The sequence below is a fragment of the Marmota marmota genome, unplaced genomic scaffold (genome assembly GCF_001458135.2).
Source record: "Marmota marmota marmota unplaced genomic scaffold, marMar, whole genome shotgun sequence".
Classification (NCBI taxonomy): Eukaryota; Metazoa; Chordata; class Mammalia; order Rodentia; family Sciuridae; genus Marmota; species Marmota marmota.
Window position 1 is genome coordinate 19,667,548 of NW_026000221.1, and position 25,747 is coordinate 19,693,294.

The window sequence follows — 25,747 nt, forward strand, 5'->3', positions numbered from 1 at the left end:
TGTGTGTGTGTGTGTGTGTGTATATATATATATATATATATATATATATGTATATATATATATATATATATCTCACAGTTTCTTTATTCATTCATCTATTGAAGGGCATCTAGGTTGGTTCCAAAGTTTAGCTATTATGAATTGAGCTGCTATGAACATTGATGTGGCTGCGTTACTATAGTATGCTGTTTTTAAGTCCTTTGGGTATAGACCTAGGAGTAGGATAGCTGGGTCAACTGGTAGTTCCATTCCAAGTTTTCTAAAGAATCTCCATACTGCTTTCCAGATCATTGCACCAATTTGCAGTTCCACCAGCAATGTATGAGTGTGCCTTTTCCCCCACGTCCTTGCCAATACATATCGTTGTTTGTATTCTCGATAAGCGCCATTCTGACTGGCAGGAGATGAAATCTTAGAGTTTCCGGCCAATTCTTAAAAGAACCCACTGCTTGGGGAGATGCTGTGTGGATGTAAGGAGGTGACTGTTCAGCTGTGGGCTACACAAACGGCTTCAGAGTCTGGCCTAGCTTTCTAGTCACAATTTGGTCTTACACTGCTTGGTCTGCTTCAAGGACACTGCTATTCGCTGTTTCCACCCCATTTTAATTTTTTCTGGCTTTCTTTCCTCATGTTGTTAAGGGGGTGAGTTTACAAGCTATTCTTTTTTCTTTCTTTCCTTTTTTTTTAACACAAGGAATCGAAAGAGGGGCGCTTAATCGCTGAGCCACATCCCCAACCCTTCTTATTTTTTATTTTGAGAAAGCATCTCGCTAGATTGCTCAGGGCCTCTGTAAGTTGCTGAGGCTGGCTTTGAACTTGGGATCCCCCTGCCTCAGCCTCCCCAGATACTAGGCGATGTGCTTTTCCTCTCCTCCTTTCTCTCTTTCTCTCTCTATTGTCCCTCCCTCTTCCCCCACTCTGGTCTGTGTTCAGGGTTGGGAAACTCTGTCCTTATTTTCTACTCTGGCAATCAATCTTCAAGTCTGTCCAGATCTCAGACTTTATAATATTGGGTTTTAGAGCATTTATTCTGTCACCCACCTCTCAGATTTGTTATTTCCTTGTTGTCTCCTTTCTGTGCTGTGGGGGGATCAGGAATCACTGCCTGGCTTCCTAGCGCCATCCTCCCTAATCCAAGTTGTATATCTTTAAGGGGCTAATTGTTTGATATGTAAATTTTGCCTCAATAAAAAAATAACAATATGACCAAGTACGATTCATTTCAGGGTTGAAAGGCATATTTTGCCATTTGAAATCAGCCCATGTAATTCACCATATTAATATGCAAAATGATCAAAATCATATTTTCATCTCAGTAGATGAAGGAAAAAATCGACAAAATCCAACATCCATTCATGATTTTTTTAATAATCTCCACCAACCAGGAATAGAACAGAACTCCCTGAATCTGATAAAAGGCTTCTATGAAACATGTTCAACCAGCATCCATTGATTCTGACAAAGATAAAAAGGCAATTTCAAAGAGAAAAGAATCTCTTGTCGACAAATGCTACTGGAAAAAATAAGTTTGCATAAACAAAAAGAAAGAAAAAGGTAATGGGGAGGAGCATAAAGAGGAGGAGGGGGAGGAGGAAGAGGAGGTGGCAACAGCCACTCAATCCCTACCTCATATCATACATAAAAATTAGCATAGAATATATCATAAATCTACATGTAAAGCCTAAAACCATAAAATTTACTACATGTAAAGTGGGAGAAAATATTTGTGACCTTGAGTTTAGAAAAGATTTTTTTTAAATGCAACCCCAAAAGAAAACCAAGTTGATAAGCTAGATAAATCAAAATTTAAAACCTTTCTGCAAAAGCCAGGTAAGAAAATGAAAAGGCAAGCTGCGGACTAAGAGATAACACTTGCAGAACGCGTATCTGACAGAAGATTGGTAACAAGAACATATATTCAGAACATACAAAGAACTTTCAAAACTCAAGAAAAGCCTGATAAAAATGGCAGGATAATAAATACACGAAAAGTGCTAAGCATCATGAACTACCAAGGAAACACAAATCAGAACTTAAATATCATCTCACCCCAAATAGAAAGGATATTACCAAAAAATTACAAATACTAATATAGAGAAAAAGGAAAGCTATTTTACTATTGATGGGATGGCAAACTAATGTGGTCACTATGGAGAACACTATGGAGCTTCCTCATAAAACTGAAAATAGAGTTACCATATGATCCAACTTTACTACTTTGAGGTCTATATCCAAAAGAAATCATATCAGCAGAGCAAACAAATACCTGCATGCTTAAGTCTTCTGTGGCTCTGTTTACAAGAGATAAGATGTAGAATCAGACTAGGTGCCCATCAACAGATGAATGGATAAAGAAAATACGGCATATATGCACAGTGAAGTATTACTGAGCCATAAAGAAGAATGAAATCCTGTCATGTACAGAAAAATGGGTGAAACTGGGGGGAACCACATTAAGTAAAGTAAGCCAGTCACAGAAAGAAAAGTACAGTATGTTTTCTCTCCTATGTGAGAGATTAAAAAAGACAACTGAAAGTAGAATAGTGATTACTAGAGATTGGGAAGGTGGGGTTGGAAAAAAAAAAGGTGATTGGATTTGATCAGTGTAAGCTGTATAGAAATATAACTGAACTCCCTTAATATGTACAATTGATATGTGTTAATAACAATTAGTACTTAAAATGGCAGAAGATTTGAACAAATACTTCTCCAAAGAACCTGTAAGAATCACAGATAAGTCCATGAATGATGCCTAACATTATTAGTCATTATAAAAATGCAAATTAAAAACATACTGTGACACAGGGCTGGGATTGTGGCTCAGCAGTAGAGCGCTTGCCTAGCATGTGTGAGGCACTGGGTTCGATCCTCAGCATCACATAAAAATAAACAAATAAAATAAAGTTATTGGGCTTAACTATAACTAAAACAATATTTTTAAAAAAAACGTACTGTGACATAATGCCATGTGCTGACAAATATGCACTTGGAATTCTCATACGTTACTGATATGAATACAAAATGTTACTGCCACTTTGGAAAAGTTTGACAGTCTAATGAATTAAATACACACATACCATATGACCATATAGTTCCACTCCCACGTATTTATGCAAAAAAATTCCAAACTTATGTTCACACAAAAACTCAGACACAAATGTTTGATGTTTTTATTCAGAATCACCTATCCTAGAAATAATTCAAATATTCACTGATGAACGGATAATCTGATATATCTGTACAGTGGAATACTATCTGGCGTATTACAATGAATTGAACTACTGTTACACACAATATGAACAAATCTTTAATGCACTTTGCTAAGTGTAAAATACAAAGGGCATGAGGGAAATTTGGAAGATGATGACCCTCCTCTTCCATCTTTTAATTGTGGTGATAATTAATGACTATATGTCTTATCAGAATCAAGACTCTACAGTACAAAGAATAAATTTTACTGTGAAAGCTTCTCTATCTAGCATTACTTAAATTATTTGTCCTCTGTCAATACTTTAAAATGAAAGAGGAATTTGCATCTTTCACTTGTATGTTTGTAGAACTGTAATTAAAATCAGAAAATGATGGAGAACATTTGAAGGACTGTGTAAATAGAGAATTATTAGAAATTAATTTGTTGGTTCATTTTCTCAACACTTATAAAAAAATACCCTTAGAAGACACACTATTAAAATAATGGAGTCACACAACAATCATGTGACCAGGAGTCAATAAGTTAATTAATATTCATTCATTCTACCAGCTTATCTCATGAGGAAGAAGTTGACTAAATTGAGTAGTAAAAGACTTTCATAACCAATTTCATTTGGCTTCTAAATAAATTTTGCCTGTATGCACCTAGAATTTTTTCATATGTCTATAGAGGATTTAATAACTTGGAAAATGTACCAAAATGACACTTATATTTTAACAAAATTCCTTAATCAGACTTTTAAAACCTTATGACTGTGATTTAGGATGCTAGCAATAGATAAAATTATTTTCCATCATCCATTTAGAATATTTGATTACTAATTTACATAGTCAAGGCACCAGAATATAATGAATGTGTAAGTCACCTTTAAGAGAGAACCTTTTTAGAATCAAAAGTGAGGGCCCTGCTGCCTTCAGCCCAAGCATCTTAATGATTCAAATACATTTCTGTCTATCAGATGAAAGCACCATTTAGCACCAAAATACCAGACCCTTGGATACTGGCTAATATAAAGACGTGGGTAGATAAAACAATCTTAGGATTTGATTATGAAGTGCCACATTTACCCTCTGAACTCTGAGTTATTTATTACAAGATGATTAAAAACCATGTGTTTATGCCTAAGAAGAACTGTTTTGATTTATGACAATCCCACACAGAATTACAATCATCTTGCTTAAAGTCATTGTAGTTGCAGCCTAGGTTTGAATACAGAAAAGTCATTTAAAAATTCACCCCAGACAATTCAAAATTGCCATCCAAGTTTGGATTCACAGGGGGCATCTTCTGATGTATTTGTTTCCTGCTGGATGACATGCTTGTTCTTAGAACATTTTCAGGCTACAAAGTTAAGTGAGAACTCAGGCTTCATGTGCTCAGTCTCTAATACCATGACTCAGTGGTAAGTCGTGTTCTTGTCGAACACAGGCCTTTCCTAAAAGGCCCTACCAATCTCTGGCAAATAAGAAAAGTACAGCATTGAATAAGAAGTTCATTAACATCTCTCTAAATCTCTCTTTCATATATGAATGACCAATAGATTGTAACTAAACTTTGCATGCTTGAGTTATATCAGATTCTGCTAAGGATAAATACCTCTATATTGATGAACAGATGATAATGTAAACTGCCAACCAATCAAAATCACTTAAAGGAAACAGTCCAGACCTATCCCAACCAAGGCATGTAATCTTCAACATGCAATATGGGCAAAGTGCTGGGAAATCTGCACCATTGGGAGCCACAAAAGAGGTAACTTGAGCCTCAGAGACTAGCTGTTTTTTCTTGTTATCATTGTAGTGTGAGTCGTAGGCAGATTTCCTACTTTGTATGGTTCAGTTGTGTCCCTGATTTCCTTTTCTCTTTCATGAGTTTTTTAAGAAAGTCTCTTTTTATCTCATTTTGGCTCTACAAACCAAGAGATTTTGTTACATCCACACTGTTTTAAGGGGGTGAGACGGAGGGGCAGGAATTCTCTAGCATCCAGTGTGCTGACATCTCACATTCTAATTAGAGGGACCTTTTCCACTTGACCTTCCCTTGTCTGAAGATATTTTTTTTTCCTGCCCTACTCCAGGTATTAATGTTATTAAGGGAGACAAGTTTTCGCTTTTAGAACATCAAATAAAATTTTTATTCTAGGATTATTCATTAGTAATGATAAAGAGCTACCGGGGGGGTAACGATTTCTGAGAAAATATAATTTGGGTTTTTAGTATTGGACTTGACAAAACATCTCACCTATTGGCAAGCATTTTCTCATTCCTCCTATAAATTCAGTTCCAGACCTCACCTTTTGATCCCCAGTTTTGCCATTTAAAATATATTTTATCATGGATTACTATTTGGTGTGAATTGGTGACTACTACAAAAGAATATTCAAGGTATTTTCTCACATTTGAATAGATGTAAGACACTTAAGGGAATTTGGTGGTGGTGGTGGTGGTTTGGGGCTTTTTCTTTGTTGCCTTGGAGGTTTGGATGTTTTGCAAGTCGGATGGAGTCATGTCATTATCATTCCTCCTGCGTTGTCTTGGGTCTTTAAATGTGAAACCTGCTTCCCTTCTCACTATATCTCAGTGGGGGATTCCAGAAGTCTGACACTACCCCAGAGAAAAGGAGAGCATTCTGAAAGCCTCTCGACATTTTGGCGATCTTTAAACGCTTTGTATATTTCCCACTAGGAGTTAAAAGTGAGAAAAGGGAAGGAGGCTGCTTTGCAGGACACACACACACGCTCCTGCCAGTGGTAGATCGAGAAATGGAGACTCACGCTGCTTCTTCCTTCCAATCAGATATTGATGGATGCACATCACCTATTTCTAGCTACTGAACTGTACTTTCTCCCCAGCACGCCCGGATGTTTCCCGTCGTCAAAGATGGACTCATGTTGCTGAAGGGCCTCAAGCCTCCAAAGAGGCCACATGTCTGCATGGCATGATGTCTCAGCTGGAATTTAACGTCTATTACTATCTTGTCTTGTGACCTTTGACAAGTCTCTTAACCTTTCTGGGAATCTCTTAACATTTCTCCAGTTTCAGGCTTTGAGAAGCACGGATAACAATAGACACAGAGTTTGCCTATCAGAGGTGGTATGAGGGTTAATTAGCTGATGTTTGTTAAGAGTCATATAAATGCTAAGTATTATGATTATTCTTTACTCATGTTAGCATTATAAAATGTCAGTGTATTGAGTGGGACAGGAAGATAATACCCTGGTGGAATACGACTCTTGTATAAGGTTCCCCTCTCTAGTAAAACCACTAGAACTGTATTTAGTTTCCCTGATTAACAGACTCCCTATTACCAGGAGATGGCAATTAGTTCATTTGAAATGATACATGCAGCTACAATTTACAGTTCTATATGGACCAGAAGAATCAGGGAGAGATCTCACAGTATAATCTGCAAATCATAGAATTACAGGAGGGCATGATCACTCCTTAAGGCATAAGGTCTGTGTCCAACTGCTTTGAATTAAACAGCTATGCACAGGACAAAGAGAGGAGGATTTAAACAAAGAAAGAAAGAAATATACAAAGTCAAGGGGGACATTTTAGCCAATAATCCCTTAAGATGCATAATAATTTTTCACTCTGATGGGTCTCCTGTTTCCTTCACTACTGTATATATTTTAGTGATTACTATCTGGTACTAGAAAGTCTGAAATCTGGATCGTATACACTTTTTCAAAGCAATGAAGTCTTTATTTAAAGAAAATATATTATCACTCATATGTAAGTCAAAGTAATGATTTTTCAAATGATATCCCAGAGTCTCTATGTGGCCTCTAGTAAACTTACACATTACATTATTGGCATTCCAGAACAAGCAAGTCCACAACTCTGGTAGATTGCTGAATTTCTTTGCATTTCATACTTGATAGTCAAAGATAACAACCTCTCATTCCTTTTTCATGAGTAAATAATGTTCTCAACACACTACCTCCTCAAAATAAGGCAAGATAAATTTTCACAGAGGCTTATGCAGAGAAGGAAAATTAGGAAACCTTGTGCTGGTCTGATCTGTTTTCTCATAGAATGAGTCAGCTTCTCATTAGAGAAATTAAGAGATTTGAAAATTTGCTTCAAATTTTCAAAATAAAATATCTTTATGACCACTCAGATCTGAATAATAGACAAAAAACATTCTGTAGAGGTCATAATACATACTCTGCTGGCATCTTCCATGCCATGATCCTCTATCTCTGACATCAATACTATATTACTAATTGACATCCCCTTGTATAAAACACCAGAGATGAGTAGTAGCTACTGACTGGCAGACAGAGGGAGGAAATACAGCAGAAGACACACTTTAATAAAAGTCCAATATGAGTCAGATGTGGAAAATTAAGCTGCCTTGCACTGAAAGGTAATAGCATTTGCCAAGATGTCATGTAACTATTTAGAAGTCAGATTCACTCTTAGATTGGGCAAATGTTTGTTTCTTATGTGTACCTAATTTTTTTTTCAGAAAAAAATAGTGAATGATATTTGTCTTTTTCTCTTTACCCCACAAACTTCCAGATTATTATAAAAGAGCATTTGATATAACTAATATGGTATACCAATCTAGACACAATTGTATCATCATTTCAAGCTCAACAGGCACAAAATACATCTCTTACTTGGCAATTCCCAGATTGTTGTCAGGAAATAGACACAAATCAACTGAAAAACTTGTATTTATTCATACCTATGAAAGCGTTTCTTGTCAATAACTATGTATGAATTTTTCCCTGCTGATCTAAACAAAAGGAAGACACAGAATGCTTTGGCAATCTATTTTTGCCTTCATTTATATCTCTACAGAAGTAGAGTTGATATCATATGATGTCAGTATATTTTGAACAGAGTAATGCTCTCAGTACAGCTATGACCTTTTCCCCTGTAATTAGTTCCAACTGAAATTAGATTCAGGGAAAGCATGGCTCCAATTAGAGCTAAATCAAAACAAAACTCAGGGCTTGATTTCATATAGCAAAATTGTTGAGGCAAAAAGGGGGTGGGAGAAGAGGGGCTGTTCTTCAAAATTAGTTCAGCAGATTGAACCAGGTGGCAAATCCTGTGAACCCTAACAAAAAATGAGCATTTATTTCCATACAGGCCTATCTCAATACTTCCTATGACTCATAGGGATTTTGTAGTCTCACCTTGGTTGACCAGTTTTCTAATACTCTGCAAGCAGCAAATCAAAAATCTCCATAGTTAAGATCTAGGGAAAGATCTGCTTTCTCTGGAAGAAATTAAAGAAAAACCTTCCAGCTTCTCTTGTAGTGATATTTTAAAAGCGAAACTCAAGATAATAAAGGTTATTGGATTTCATTTAGTACTTGTCTCATCCTGGGTAATTCTATGTATCTTCCCAATATGAAAGTGAATCTAGGATTAGGGTTGTAGCACAGTGGTAGAGCGCTCGCCTAGCATGTGTAAGGCACTAGGTTCAATCCTCAGCACCACATAAAAATAAATAAATGAAATAAAGGTATTGTGTCCATCTACAACTAAAAATATATTTTGTAAAAAGAAAATGAATCTATGTATTAGTCAGTTTTCTGCTGCTCTAACATAATACCTGAAGCTGGGTACTTATGAAGAAAAGTTTATTTGACTCACAGTTTGGGATACTGAAAGTCCAAGGTTGGGAAAACCCATTGGTTGGGTATCTGGGAAAGGCCTTGCAGTATATGGCATCACAATGATGGGAGCACATACCATGGAGAAAGATCACATGGTGAGACAGAAAACCAGAGTGAGAGGAGGGGCAGGATCAGGTTTTTATAACAACTATCTTTTGCAAGAACTAACCAATTTCCCATAACAACTACATTAATTCCTGTTAACTATGAAAGTGCCCCCAATAACCTAAACATCTCCCACTAGTCCCCGCCTCTTACAAGTTCCTCACCACCTCCTAACATTCCATACAGAGGCACAGCTTCCAATCTGTGAGCAGTTTGGGGGACACAACTCAAGCCATATCCATACCATAGTAGTCCATGACATGAAATTTCTTTCTAAATTCAGTTTCCTTGTATATGAAAAAATATACAAAAAGCAATAAAATAAATAAACAGAAGATTAAGGCTAAATCCTAATTCGTGAGGCCTTCTATAAATATGAGTCATATTTCTTCTCTTTCTCTTACTGAACAGGTGTTGAGGTACCAAGTAGGGAAATCCATGTCCCACATAGAATGCAGACTTCCCAAAAGATACAAGTGGAAAAATTAGGCTTCAAAAGATAAGATGAGGGGGCTGGGGTTGTGTCTCAGCGGGAGAGTGCTCGCCTAGCACATGCAAGGCACTGGGTTTGATCCTTAGCACCACATAAAAATAAATAAATAAAGGTATTGTGTCCAACTAAAATATTTTTAAAAATATATTATGACTAAGTCATGAGAGCTTCAAAGTCCAGGTCAAGTAATTGGGGCGGACATAAGAATACGCCTCAAACTCTGTCTTAGTCAGCTTTTGCATCACTGTGACAAAAATACCTGACAAGAACAACTTAAAGAAGAGGAAGTTTATTTGGGGCTCGAGGTTTCAGGGGTCTCAGTCCATAGATGGTTGACTCCATTGCTCTGGGCCCAATGAGGCAGTATACCATGGCGAAGGATTCCACAGAGGAAAAGCTCCTCAGCTCAAGATGGGGTCGCTAAGAAAGCAGAGGGGGGAACCACAAAGAATATGAACCCCTTCAGAGCACAACCCAAGTGACCCATGTCCTCTAGCCATGCCCGACCGGCCTACACTTACCACCCAGTTTATTCCAACTAGAAGGGACTGGTGAGGTGACAGCTCTCACGACCTAATCACTTTACCTCTGAACCCTCCTGGATTAACACAGGAGCTTTTCAGGGACATACCATATCCAAACCATAACATATTCTTACGTGGATGGATAACTAGTTCGGCTCTTAATTTGTTTTTCACTCATGGAGAGCCTATTCTAGCACCACTATTTGAGGACTTATGAAATTCTGGAACACAGGCATGAAATCCCATACAGCATGACATTCAACCAGGAGTCCCACTTAACAGCAAATGAAGCATTAGAGGTGGACCCATAACTATAGGATTTTCTGGTCACATTACATACTACAACTTCCAGAGGCATCCAGATTCAGAGAACACTGGAGCACCAAAAGGCACAACAGAGATGCCATCTTGGGAAAAAAAAATATTCTTAAAGGATAGGGCATTGTTCTTCATGACCTAATAGTCTTCATAAATTAGAGACTACTGTGAGGTGCTTTCCTCCCAATAGGAAAGATACATGGGTTTTGAAACTAAAGGGTGAAAGTAGAAGTACAAACATCATCTCTCCCAATAAACCACAAGGAACTTTTTGTTTCCTGCCCCTGAAAGTCTGGACAATACAATGTTATACATTCTGTCCCAAGAGACTGTACATTCCTATGTGCAGATATCACTAGGTTTTGTTTTTTTTTTTTTAATTGAACTCTAAGAATAGCTACCTCCAGAGCTCTGATTAGGAATCACAGGCAGGATTGGTTGTACACAAGAGGGACAGAGAGAAATATGTGTGGAACTCTGCTGCTCCACTGGGTGTCTCTTGTGCCCAGCACATATGAGCACACATGTGTAACATCCCTGCCTGAGAAGGGTCTGATTATCAACTGTTCAGATATTTGAGTTATGAAGTTTTAGGCACAGCACCCGATAAGCTGCTCAGACCTACTGAGATGAAGCCAAGGGTGAGGAGAATTTAGAAAAGACAATGGAGAAGAATGAGTATCAGTGGCAGCCCCAGGATTAAACGCAATGGTAGGAACTGTAGTTAATCCCAGGAGTCTCCTTTTTGAAATTCTCCTCAAGAAGAAAGGCCCTCAGAAACCATGGAGGAGTTATTTCCTGAAAGTCTAGGAAAAAGAAAACCTGGTGGCATTAGGGGTAGACTAGAGTAACCTCTTACACAAGCATGAGAAACCCCAGAGGCCTCAGTTTTAAAGGTCTATAGACGGGTCATCTAGAAATCTGCCTGTGCTCTGGCTCAGCTCCTACCTTCTCTATTTTCTTGGTATAAATTGTCATTCAAATTTATATGTGACAGATCCAACTTGGATGAGGTGTCTACCTCTATCTAGTCCAGCACTCTCTTCTCAACGCGGGAGGCTGCCTAGCACAAAATAGCTGTCCTAGTGTCAGCCTAGAGAAGGTTCCCTCTGATCAGACCCCATCTGCTATGATCAAAAGTCATATTTTAAAAGGATCTGACAAATATACCTTCTACAACTGCTGCGACGCAAAAGAACCCACTTTCTCCTGAAGCAGCTTATCCATCTGGGGCTAGTACTAAATATTTCTCTCCATCTCTGGGTATTTTTGGAACGACATGAGGCCACTGCTTCTCAAGGTAACACAGATGATATCTGCCGTCTCTCAGAATTTCATTAGGTGGCCAGAAGTCTGTGATCTTTTGAGCTTCTGTAATTTCACCATTTGATGTGATTTGGGGTCATTTTCTTCTGCCATTCACTCCATACCCCACCCACCATTGCAGACTAGGAAAAGATCTTAAGTATGTATGTTATTCTCCATGATCTGTTTGGGTTACTCATTGGGAAGGGCTCCCATGTCGTGGTTATCTCAGAAAGCTCCATTTTGCGTAAGCCAGTAAGGGTGACCTAGAAGAAGGCTGGTTCAGATTTCTCATTTTTTTTCTTCCTGCCTTTCCATTTTGTTTTCCAAACTTCTATCTCTCCAGAATGCCGTGTTTATTGAGATTCTGCACCTAAAAGAATTTCCCTCGTTCAAAGCTCTTTTACAAATGAAATCCATCTTCCCATGGAGTAAAGCATCACTTAGAGCAAATCCTTTTGGGAGAGACATTAAAGTAATATTTCAGTTTCCTCATAATGGAGCTCCATACTTATAGAAATTGCCAATGCAAAAAAAAAAAAAAAACCATTCTTTTTCTCTCTGACCACTTGAGAAGAGTGTGCTCTGAGCAAATTCTTGGAATTGTGCCTCCACCACTGACAGGAGCAGCAAAAAAGAGTCTATTGACTGAGAAGTGGGCAAAGAAAGGGAATGCTTCTGGAACCACTCTGAAGCCAGGCATTATTCCTCCAAGGGCATTATCTTATTTAACAAGCAGTGGAGAGGTGAGCTTTACGCCCAGGGTTTCCAAGTGGGAAACAGAGGCTCAGAAAAGTCAAGCAGCTTACCAATAACATCACACAGTTCATAGATTAAAGAGACAGACACAAAAGCAGATCATTCTATTGTCAAAGTACATTTTTTTTCCAAAGACAAAGCAGTGCCTCATCCTGCAGTTCCATCTCAGTATTCTTTCCCCTTCCTTGCCACTGAATATAGGAAGAAATTTTAAAAGGCCAACTTGATATGAGGGCACACTGAATGGGAAGATACTACGCCTCCTGACAATAGCTATGGAGGCATCTAAGACCCTCCCCAAAAAGAAAAATATAGCTTAATAACTAAACCAATGAGAATAAAAGGTTAATAACAATGATGATTGTCTAATGCCCTACACTTATTCCTACCACTGTCAGTGTTGACATAGAGATAGGTTTATGTCCCAATGGCAAGGAGAACTAGGGTTTATTCAACAGTGATATTGAAAATCCTTTACGTTTTAGATGCTGTATCTTGTTTAATCCTAAAAACCCTTTCATCCAGAGATACAGCACTCATTTTACAGATGAACAAACCAAAGAGTTTAGCAATTGGAATTGATCAGGTACAAACTACAGAAAACCTGCCTAACAGTGTCATGGACAAGGAACGTGTTATTTTTCAGTAGGAAGCTTAAGGTGGGTAGCAGATGCTAGTGCCGAGGGTCAACATGGCCATCTGGGATGTGGCTCCTCGATACACCATCCCCAGCAGGCAGCCTTCATCCTTATTCTTTAGAATGGTTGCTGGACACCTCTGGGCTTTCTAAATGTCTTCTGGATAGGAAGATAAAATAAGATAGAAAAGCAAAGGCAAACAGAAAAGGGTCATGCCAACCAAGTCTGTTTCTTTTTATTCAAAATACAAAATATTTTCTGGAAGACCTACTCAAAGTTTTATGTCCTTGCCTAAAACTATGTCACATGGCCACCTGTATTTGCAAGAAAAGTCAGTGAATATTCCAAACTCAAATGTAGCACTGAATAAAATCAGGGTTAGTAATGAGTTAATATTTGTAAAGTTCTTAGAATAAGATCTGACAAAAAGCAAGTGACACGTATTTAATGTATGAAGAAACAAAAGAATAAAGTAATGGAAGAATGAAGACATTGGGACTGGATGTGGGGTCTGCAAATGGAATTATTTAACACAGAGATAAATCTCACATCTCAGTCACCCACTAGTAAATGGTAGTGTTATCAGTTCCCTCTTGAGTCTTTCTGATTTTGAAGGTCTCTTTTTATTTTTTTTTCTTTCTTGTTATTATATAACACTTTCAACACATACACAGTTTTAAAATCCAATATGACTATGTCTGTGAATACCATATAATTATCATATATGAGTACTGCTTAAAATATTAGCATTACAGGAGAAGAATCCAGCTATAAGAAATAGACATGCCTGTCTAACCAATTTCAATCTTGGGTGGATTCCTCCGCCTTTGGCACGCCAGACTGGAAAAAGATCAAGAATGGCACTGGCGTTCACAGAAGCTTGACCTTCAAACCTAAGAACTCCAGACTATTCTTATAATTCCGCCACTTAACCTGGAGCCCTGCATCAAGAAATCCCATTTGTGAAACCTCCACTCCCTGCTAATGCCACCATTGGTGTTTATTGCCTTGATTTCACCAAGGCATCTGACTCGGTATTTCTGGGTTAACAGAACCCCTGATGATGGGGAAGTAAAGAGAAGCACATAAACGGACACATGAGCTTTACCTTGCAATGTGGGGGCTGCCTGTTTAGCCAGTTTGTAGGCACTCCTGGTTTTAAGTCCGTAGGTTAGCGAGTGACCTTAGCATGCTGTGTCAACTATTGACAGCACATCCATATGTCAACCATCAGTAACCTCCTTTGTTTGACCTTAGAAGTCCTTAAATGCCAAATATCATCTTCCACAGACAGACACATGAGGTCGACTCAGGTTTGTCCTCGATGGCAGAAGAGAGACTCAAAGATCAGCCCTTATAAAAATTCATTACTGATGAATATTGAAATATTACCAGAAAATTAATCAGTATTTTTAGACATCAAGAGATTAATGCCAGCTTGTTCTATGGGAGACAGAACCAGCCACTATAGAAGGGCTTTTTAAAGTGCTGACAGAGAAATTTTAAAGACATATGTATATGAATGTGAAAATGACTGGCTTTTCAAAGGTCAATCAAGGATAGAAAGCAAATGGCAGGCTGAGCGTGAAGAGTTCAATTGTATAGGAGATTGTCCTTGGCCCTTCTCAACAGTCCATCCACATCCAGAGTTCGTATTGACTCTACCTTGAAGTATCTCTTTACTAATCAAAGGAAAGGGTTTGGCCTTTTGCTTTAGCCAAGATCCACTGTGGATTCAGTGGGTATCCGCTGACTAAGATCGAGACCTTAAGAACCCAATCAAATAATGAAATCTCATGTGCTTCCCGAAAAGAAATTACTGTTTTCTTTTCATGCGGATTATGACTTGTTTAAACCCCAGTGACTGTTCAGTTTCTGCTCACAGAAGACAAATATTTGCCAATTAAGGATAAGAATAGATAAAACCAGGAGGTCAATCTGCTTATTCCTTTCAAGAAATGGTACAAGAAGGCTGATATCTTTTGAAGTTGTTTTGTAAGATATATAGAAATTCTTCTGTTCCATACACTTTGGCACTTACAAGCATTAGCCTGACCTCCCTTGTGAGACTTAGTGTGAGTTCCAGAGTGTAATGCTGTGTGTGTGTGTGTGTGTGTGTGTGTGTTTGTGAAGGATTGAGCCCAGAGGTGCTCTACCACTGAACCACATCTCCAGCCCTTTTTATTTATTTATTTTTTTAATTTTGAGACAAGGTCTCACTAAGTTGCTGAGGCTGGTCTTGAACTTAATAATCCTGCCACCTCAGCCTTCCAAGTGGCTGGGATTACAGGCGTACACCACCGTGCCTGGCCTGTCTTAGACAACTCTTGAACTATTTTACCCTGAATCATGGATAATCTCAGTTCATCTTCTGCAATCAGACTCCCTGGGTTTGAACATGGGTCTCTGCTGATTTCTAGTCTGGTCTTAAACAAGTTATTTAATCTTTCAGTCAGTTTCCTCTCCTCTTCTAAAACATCATATTGACAATGTGTATACTACAGGCTTGGGATTAGCTATAAGAGAGATCTAAAAGATGAAATGTTTAACATAACTCCTGGGTAGTTAATAAATACTCAGTAGGTAACAGCACCTATTTTCTTAAAACAAAACTAAGCCAGGTGCAATGGCACACACCTGTAATCCCAGCAGCTCTGAAGGTGGAGGATGGCAAATTCAAAGCCAGCCTCAGCAACTAAGTTAGTCTCTAAGCAACTTGGCGAAAGCCTTTCTATAAATAAATAAATAAATAAATGCATACATAAATAGGGCTGGGGCATGGCTCAGTAGTTAACCACCCCTGGCTTCAATCTCTGGTACCAAAAAAAAAAAAAAAAAAAAAGTGCACTTTCTTCAGGCAGATAACACCAAATCTTACAACAGATTTGTGGGAGATCCATTTATAGTATGTCCTCCACTCTGTCCTTTCAACTTATTAATAAACTAACTATAAGAATAAACATTCCTAAAATCCCAAACATAACCCAAATATTAAGCCAATTCCAAGCACTCAGTGGCTTACCATCTGGTGGATGGATTAATCCCTCTCTTTTCTTCAGGAATGAAGTGAGATCATGGAAGGCGTGCAGCCCCACCCTCACAGTGGGAAGCATCCTCCAGCCCAAGGTGAGAGGTAAGGACTTCAGGGAATGTCAGAGCCCCCTGTTCATAAGCCTCAGTACATAAATAGATACGTATCAAGGTGCTTCTCATTTGCTTTAGTAAAACCTCCCTCTGAGAGACATTAATTAAAATATTTAGGAATCACAGCTGAGTCTACAATTTGAGTGGAAGCCAGATATTGAAAAAGGTCTGTCTTCCATTGTGTTATTTATTGTTGGCATAAATATTCCAGATGCTTCTTAGAATGCTAAAACAATACTTCAAAGATGTCATGCATTTAATCTCTCCCTGTCCGTGAGGACCAGAAAAAAATTAATCTTGATATAAGATGCTTCTCCTGCAGACATGCTGGTTCTGCAACAGAGAACAGAGGGAAAGAGACATTGTAGGGCTTCAGCAATACACCAGGAGTACAAAATGTCCATAAGAATTCAGTGACAAGCTGGCCTAAAGTCCAAATGATTGTTCCAACAGGCCAGCATCTGTGATCCTTCTAGATACTGTGTCAAATGCATCAATAACCTTTGATGAATAATTTCACTCTTAGAATTCTCTTCTAATAAAATGATCAGAGTTGATACAGCTCTCAATTCCAAATGTCTACTGTATTCTCACTCTGACTTCTCTTCTAAACTTTACAGAACAAACTGCCTGTTCTTCAGTGTATCTCACAGCTTTCAACCAACCCACCTCCATCATCTGGCTTCTCCTCCCACCCGACCATTGCCTCTTACGCACACAGCGCCACTGTTGATACAATCAGCACCACCCTGACTGCCTCTTCTCCCACGCTTGCTGAGTAGAATCATCATGTTCTTACTACCTAATTTTTTGTTTTAAATTATGTTTTATTAGTGCATTATAATTATACATAATGGTGGGGTTCATTGTCACATATTCATACACACATATAACATAATTTGCTCTATTTCATTCCCCAGTCCTGCCGTTTCCCTCCTCCCCTCCCTTCCCTGTATTAATTTAAAAATTATTTTTTACCTTCTTAATTCCTATTCTCCTACTACTTTAGATCCAATTATTACCATTTATGTTTGCATCATGGAATAATTTCCTGACTAGCCCCTATTTACTTTGCACCTAAACAATGCCAACTCCACAAAGCCCCCTGTATCTTTCTACACTACATTTCCAATTATGTCATTCCCTGCCTACAACATTTTAAGATTTTCACTGTCTTGAGGATAAACAAAACAAAACAAGAAAAAAACTCTTGTAAAAGTCCTTTTGTAATCTGGCTACAACTCATCTTCTCAATCAATCCTATTATCCTTCTTGGTTTGGATATACAGAATTATTTGTAGTTTTTCAGGCTCATCATGCTTTTTCTTGCTCAAAGGTCTTCATATTTGCTATTAATTACACTTAGACAAATGACCCCTTACCTAATATTTTCATTTTTCTGGTTAACTCTTAATGATGATTTAGACTTGAGTTTAGAGACCACCCCTTCCCTGAGTTATCAGGTAATTTTTATATGTCCTCAATACTTGTTGAATTTCCTATCTTTTTTGGTAGAATTTCCTATCTTTTTTGTTTCACTGTAGACTTCTTTTTCTTCATATTTTTTATAGTAATCAATTGTGTTTGTTGAATTTCCAATGCACAAAAACAGGGCCTTATACATAATAAGTTCTCAATGAAGAATTTTTAATGAATAACAAAATATTCATCAAGGTTTGATTACAAAAAAAAAAAACAAAAAAAGTTAACTAATCAGAATGCCTAAATATGGAAATAGGTAAATAAATTTTGACCTATTTGTAATATAGAAAATAGCATTTCCTTTTCAAAATAAGAAAAGTTTTGAAAAATTTTGTAGATAAGAACATTGAATAATACAATATTTAGTAAAAATCACAGATAAACATCTTAATAAATGCCGATCTTAAATATGTAGAAAGATAGATGGTAGGTAGGTAAGTAGGTAGATGATATAGACTAACTGGAAAATACATGAATATGATAAGCCATTTATATTTGGCTTATGTGTACTTTTTGTTTCCATGTTATACTTTGAAATATATTCTGATTTCCTTAGATGATTCCAGTAAAAAAATTAAGAGCAAAAGAGTAACAGTGACTTCTGACTTCATCTTGGCCAGCATCTATAACCAGAGAAATAACATCTGCAGATATTAACTGGCAAAGTTAGGGGACTGGCAATATTAGTGTCAGACACTGGTATCAAAGGCAGGAATGAAAACCAGGGAGTCAAGAGCAAGTCCAAAGTGTGGGTCTCAATGAATGATGAGGGGCCTATTGACATTTCCTAGAATAGCCCCCTAGTATTGTGAATTGCACCAGAAAATAATCTGATCCATGGATTTGGATGGGCCAGCAATGCTAAATGGATCAATCTCTAGGACCAAAGAGAAACCTGAGCTGCTCTTTAAGAACTGAAATAAACTTACATTATATGCTTGGACAGAATTAGGGTAACTCCAATTTTTTGGACTTGAGAATGAATATAAGACTTCTAGACTCATTTCAATGAAACTCATACTAGACCCCACTAGCTAGAGGAAATTAATATCTCTCTCTCTCTCTCTCTCTCTCTCTCTCTCTCTCACACACACACACACACACACAGAGAGAGAGAGAGAGAGAGAGAGAGAGAGAGAGAGAGAGGAGAGAAGGAGAAAGAAAGCCCATTTTCCTAATAATGTGCACATGACCTGCACAGAGGTTAGAGCAATAATGAAGGCATCAATTTTATGTTTAAGAAAGAGTGGGGAAGGCAGAGACAGAGAAGGAAAAAGTGATTTTATGACCATTCTTGGGTACAGAAAACATTCCAGCATTCTGTGGCAGTTTTCAAAATGGCAATAAATAACAAATGTTCTCTTTGGAGAGAACAATTACCTAGCTAAATTAGAGAGTGTTTTCTTATGAGGGTTGCAATTAAAAATAGAGGGCAAGAAAAACTTGCCTTAGCCATTTGCTATCACCCTAGGGTTTGTTGATCAACTTTATGCTCCATTTATGTCTCTATAAATCATTCCATGGAATTAAAAGTGTGTGGCTGACATGAATATTGCCCACTTTCCAAATGAAAGACAAGGAGCAAGAAAAACTTTATGCAGAAGCATGAGGCTATCATACAAAAATTATTTGCAATTATTATCTCTGCTTCCCCACAAAAGTGAGATTACTCTCTTGGTGGATGTCATGGAATTGAGGCTTTGAAATGGAGATGCCAAGATGTAAATTGCATTTCTGAATCAATTATGCCTCTATCAGAAAGGCTATAAATAACATGCAGAATTACCAGATGTGTAATTTTTTGTTACACTTGAACATTTGGCATGTTTAGAATGTCTGAGAGAGGGACTTAGGTTAATCTGTGAATTTCACGGATCCAACTGACAAGACGGCAGACAAATGTGGGTGAGAATTATGATGACCTTGCCTCGAGGACACTTGACAGAACAAGGTCTACTTAGGAATTTTTCTGCATTTTTCTTACGAGAAACTTGGATGGAGCCCGTCGGTATTGAGTAAAAGGACACATTTGGTTTCAAATGGGTGATTGAGCAAAACATAATTCAATGATGAGCCTTTCCTTTGACAGGTTTACATTGATTTTACTTTGTGGCCTTCTTGGGAAGCCTAAGTGAGAAACTGTTGGACAGTTTATTATAACCAGTCTCAGCATCCAAAGCTTCAACATCAAACCTTGGGTACAGGAAAGGAAGGGAGTTTATCAAGCCGCCTCAGGCAGTGACCTTCCAAAGAATACCACTTATTCCTGGGCCTGTTACATTGTAGAATTTTTCTCCCCTGTGGCAAGTTAAGCTTTTACTCCTTTATTTGTAGGTGAGAATTTTGTTATTAAATCTTGAAGCTGTCAGTAATAGGACTAAGGGAGAAATATGTGTCTCTATTTAAGAGAATGCACCTCCCACCTTTTCCTGAAGATTGCTGGAAACGTAGGAGCTACTTGTTAATAGCGATAGAGGAAATCTGGCTCCCTCTGCAGAGTAAGGTAGATACTGTACAATTATATAAGTTTTTATCGGTCATGCTGTGAGTTGACTGCCATTTTTCAAGTTTGTGAATTTTTCCTCCTACCACATCATAATAAAATAAGCAAGGCATTTGGAATTAGCTAGAATCCGACAGATGAAATATAACTAAGATCATAGTGTTAAAAAATGTCATCACTGAGATGTCAACCCAGCTCAGTCTTCTTATCTGTAAGGTGGATATATTGCTTCTAATTTCCGATATTGTTGTAAAGATAAAATTGGATAATGCTTACAAAATATTGAGCATAATTCCCTACCCCTATTGGTGCTAGACAAAATAATTCTCAGTATCATTTAGAGTTGTTTTCTGTCTATGTCAAGTGTCATAATGGGTTGTTCCCAAATAAGGTATGCATACAAAGGCTGATAGCCAGTCCTCCACAAAAGCAAGTAAGAGAAACCAGGAGATGTAAAGGGATCATAATCACATGCACGTGTAGGACTCTTGGTGGGATGCTCTTGAACGCCTTGAACCTCACCTTGGAAAAAGCCCTCAGATGTCCTGATTTCCAACTGTTACAAAAAGCAGCAGCTGTGTATTTTTAGGAAGCCACTGATAAATCACTACTTGGGAAGCCCAAAACCTCTCTTTACTTTGTTCCAATTTGTCTCCTCAACAAATACAAAATGACCCAGAGTTTTGACCTTGCAATCTCTTAAAAACAAATAAGTAAATAAACTATCTGAATGGTTCTTTAAAAAAATTCAGAGGGAAAAGTTTTTACATTATAACTTTTTAATGCACTTGCCATCATAACAGAGATGAAGACATGTCAGATAGAGAATAAAAGTTTTTAACAAAATCTCAGAGATTGTGCAATATTCCAACAAATATTTTTGCACAGTTGCCCTCAGAATGAAGGATATTTTTCCCATTTAGAGTAATAACAGAGTAATATCAAGTTTCTGCATTGAAGCATAGTTGTCATAACACATCACATTACACTGATTATTTGCACATTGGAACGTTTTTATTTGTTTAAAACATAATGTTTTGCTCCTATCTGAATGACAGCTTTTGGGCAACAGAAGGGAAAACATTGAAATCTTAGAATTTATTCTTTAAAACAGATAGTCATCAAAATTGAGTCATACAAAGAAAATTGATAGGGTCAAATTGTCTCTTATGCCAACGATGACGTGTGAGCAAATATAAAGGAAAATTATAGGATTCTACAAGTAAAATATAAGACACAAGTTCAGCACAGATCACACAATTCTGAAGCAAGGGTAGAATAGCATGGGAAAAACAATTTATTTGTAATTCAATGACAATCAAATGTGGATATATTGACTCTGAAGATAACAATTATTCTCATAACAGAATATAAAGACATGGCTTGAGTAGCGGGGACAGCCCATGTACATCTTTAATTTCTGAGTTAGTATTTTTATGTCTTCTGTAAGATAAAATAATTCTGTCTGTGTTAGTTTGTGGGGTTTTTTTCTTTTGTTCTTTCTAGTCACTTATAACCAGAAAATGAGGGGATTAAACCTTCACTGCTGGATTCAATGTGCACCCACTTTTTAAAAAAGAATTCAAAAGATAGTTTTAGTAGTATATAAAGTTTTTTGGGTGATTGACCCAAAAAAAGTTAGTAGTTGCTGAAAATTTATGAATTGTGGAGGAAGTCATTTAAAAGTGAGTTTGATAATTGGGATTGTTCTTAATGCAGTTCATGAGAGAGAAAATAGATAGGAAGATAGATACATAGATTTGCACATAGAATCAGTGACCGCAACACTGCATCTAAAATAGAGAGTCATCAAAATCAAGTCATACCAAGAAAACTGATGAGGTCTGTAGGATGGAGAATAGAAATGAGGCAGCTAATGTCCCAATCCAGGTTCCCAGGGACTCTTAAGTAAATAGATGTATCTAATCAAGAACAATGGTAGAGTTTTAGGGTATTTTAGGATGTTTTCAGAATAATCAATATTTAAAAGAATATTAATCCTTCATATCCTAACATATATATTATACTATTTTATTTTTAATATTCTATCCAATATTTTTTCTCTAAAGGGTGGTTAGATAATAAAATCAATCCAAATTCTGATTGACCTATTTATTCTGATAGGCACCTATTATGTCATTGAAATTTAAAGAATGATTATAATTAGGCTAGTAACAGGCTAAGACTTTTTATAATAATTTACTTTGTGGGTAAAGTGTTCACTGATGTCACATAGGAAGCTGTTCAAGGTGCATTGTTCACCTATCACATTTTCTCCCAACAAATATCCTGTAAGGTGTCTAAACTTTGTCCCATTGCCCATCCCTAGGTTTTGAAGAAGGGTGCTGATCCGACCTGACAAACTCCAGAGCAGTTTAACATGCCATCGACTAAGAGACTGGGAATTTCAAATGAGTGAAAAGATCAAGTTGAACGCTCTCTCCTCACCCCTGTGACTAGTTGAAATGGGCTGAAGGCATCTGAGAGCCACCTGGGTCATGCAGCCAGGCCAGCTACAGGTTTAAACCATGGAATTTGGAGTCTTTTCCTTCCTCTCCCTAGGTTTCTGCTCATACTTATGAGGTAAGAGCTGAGGTATGTGTTTTGGCTATAGAGATATAACTTGTCTCAAGTAAAAGGAGTCCTCCAAGAAGAGTCTGAATACATGCTTTGAGCTAAACACTTAACAAGTGATAAAATATTTCCATGTCTTAACTATACCAAAAATTTATAAGGAAGGATATCTAGGAAGCTTTTTCTAGAGGCTTCTACCACCATGAATATATCTCCAGAAATTTCCAGTCTCCCTTGTGTTAACTTTTCATTGCTACAACCCAAATACCTGACAAGAACAACTTAGAAGGGTTTGTCCCAGCTCTCAATTTCAGAGGCTCAGCCTATGGTCGGCCAACTCCATTGCTCTAGGTCCAAGGTGAGGCAGAACATCATGTCGCAAGGGCACAGTAGAGGACAGCTGCTTGGCTCTTGGCAGACAGGAAGCAGAGAGAGAAAAGAGAAGAAGCATGTCCCCAGCAACCCACTTCCTCCAGCCACATCCCACCTGCCTATAGTTACCACCCACTTAATTCATTCAAAGTAGAATGGAGTGATCAGGTTACAGTCTCATAATCTAATCATTTTGCCTCTAAATTCATGCATTAACACAGGAGCTTTTAGGGAACAATTTATATCCCAACCAGAACATCCATGAAGACAGAATTCCTAGGGTATGTTCCCATACTACCCTTCAGAATGAAGAGAGCATCCTTGAGTGATATTCTTTATCTATTTTTACATCTTGCACTTCTCTTATTTTTATAGGTGACATGTCGATCTTGAGCAAGTTCCCCATCATTCTGTTCACAACAGAATTATTTAGACAATTGAGAGAATACATTCTCACGTGTATACAATTGTAACAGATTTCTTCATCCTTTGCTCATAATGGCTAAATGACCCACAGAAATCAGTTTTCAAAGGATTTAGAAACACCTACTCATAATTTCACAGGTTTTATCCAAAATATTGGCCTTGCTAAGGAAAATGCCAAAGATCTTCTTTTGAAATAATTTGTGCAAATAACAGCGTGCCATTTTGAAAATAATTTAGACAGAAAATGGATTCAAGGAAAGAAAAATATAACGACTTAAACAAGCAGTGACCAATTGATAATTTTACCCAGCAGCTAGTGGAAAATTCTGGATTTCTGAGGGGGATCATTATTTCTTGATAAACAACTGTTCATCATAGCTTAACTACAATATTTGAACAGATAAACTGTGTATAGTATCATCGTAAAGCACAAAGAATTTATCTGTTCCTCACTCCATCCCTCAAACACTTCTTTATGCCTTTAATTTTTCCCTTCTTTATTGACTGAAAAAGTAAAATGGGGTGACATTTTTAAGCCAAAGAAAACTGAGCTCAATTTCACATAAACTACTTATTAAATGTTCGACCCCGAACAAATTTCTTAATGTCTCAAACTTCCTTATCTATACAATGGGCATGCTTAAAATATTACTTTCAAATAAGTTTGTTGAGAGAATTCAGGGAACAATTATTTCCAAAAACATGCTCAACAAATGTTGGATTCCTCCTGTACTTAAGGCATGTGCAAGATATAAGACATTGGGCAAAAGACATTAGGCAATGCTTGATATCTTTAAATAAGTAAGTCTAGTAACATTACATTCAAATAATTAATTATTGTCATTTTCAAATAATATTATTGCTACCAACACACGAACATTGACTTATGCTTCTTCTCAACCAAGTTATCCCCTTTGAGCATGGGCTACTTCTTTGTTTGCTCCTACCTGTCCCCTGGGATGGAAACCACTGTCCTCAATTAACAAGTCCATGCCACACTAGCTCATATCTATCATCCTAATACACCTTCCTTCAAGTATGTCTTGTCTGTTAACTAGGAAACTTGGAAGAGTAAAGGAACTAAACAGTAATGTTTTTGGAGACAAAGATTGTATTTTTTTATTTTATCATCAGGAAATGATAGATATTACCATAATTTTTGTTCATATCAACAAAAAATTTTCTTTGTTCCAAACACTCTACAAGAAGAAACTGAGCGTATGTTTTCTTAGTCAATCCTCCAAAAATACCTTGGTATAAACACCAATTGACACAAAGAAAACAGAGGTTCTGAGATGTTTATTGATTCATCGACATCTCATGCATACCGAAAGATTGAGTTAGTATTTTTTCCCAGACATATATAGCCCCCAAAGTTCCTGTGCTATCTATTTTAGCATTGTCTCTCCCTGCATGAGGTGGGCTTAGTCACAAGAATTCTTTTTAATGTATTGCGATTGCATCAATAAAATATTTTATTAACACAGAAATAATGCTATGGATTGATCCATGTCCATTTGAGAGAAAAAGTATTTATAATAACATCCACAATCACCATCATCATCATTTTCAACTTCTGTACAGTTCCTTATAGTTTATAAATACTGTACTCATTTGATTTAGAAATATGTTAAGGGACTTGTCCAGTGTCACATCTATAAGTGATAAGGGCAGATTTTTTCGTGATTCTAAGTCCCTCCCTGAAACAATTCTTCAACCCCTAACAAGTACAGCAATGTTGAAAAGGCAGGTGCCTTGGCTGATGTGTCTGAGAGTTTTCTAAGGAACTGAAGCAGTGACTTCCTCTGAATTTCTCTCCTCTGCTCCACTCATCTCTGACAGCCAAGGACATGGGCAGGAGGGCAGCACTGTGTCCACACTAAAGGCTGATAATAAGCAAGTCTGGGAGGGGCGATAGATCTTGACAAGCTTGCTTCCTCAACACTCCGTTGCATGTAGTGCTTCCCCAGAAAATCCATTTTATAATTCTCATTCTTTGGATACCAACATATTTCAATGGAAACATTAAAGATTAATTCTGCAAAATGTTTATAAAACTTATGTCACCATGTTTCAGATATACAGGGACTTGCCTTCCTAACAAAAAGATGAAGTCAAAATCAATGAAAAAGTCAATATTAAGAACATTTTTTCCCTTCCTGCCTTCTCCTTTGCCTTCTTTTTTACAATAATTAGTTGAACACCAGTCAGATCAACATGCCTAATTATTGTTGCATATGTCCATGTGGGGT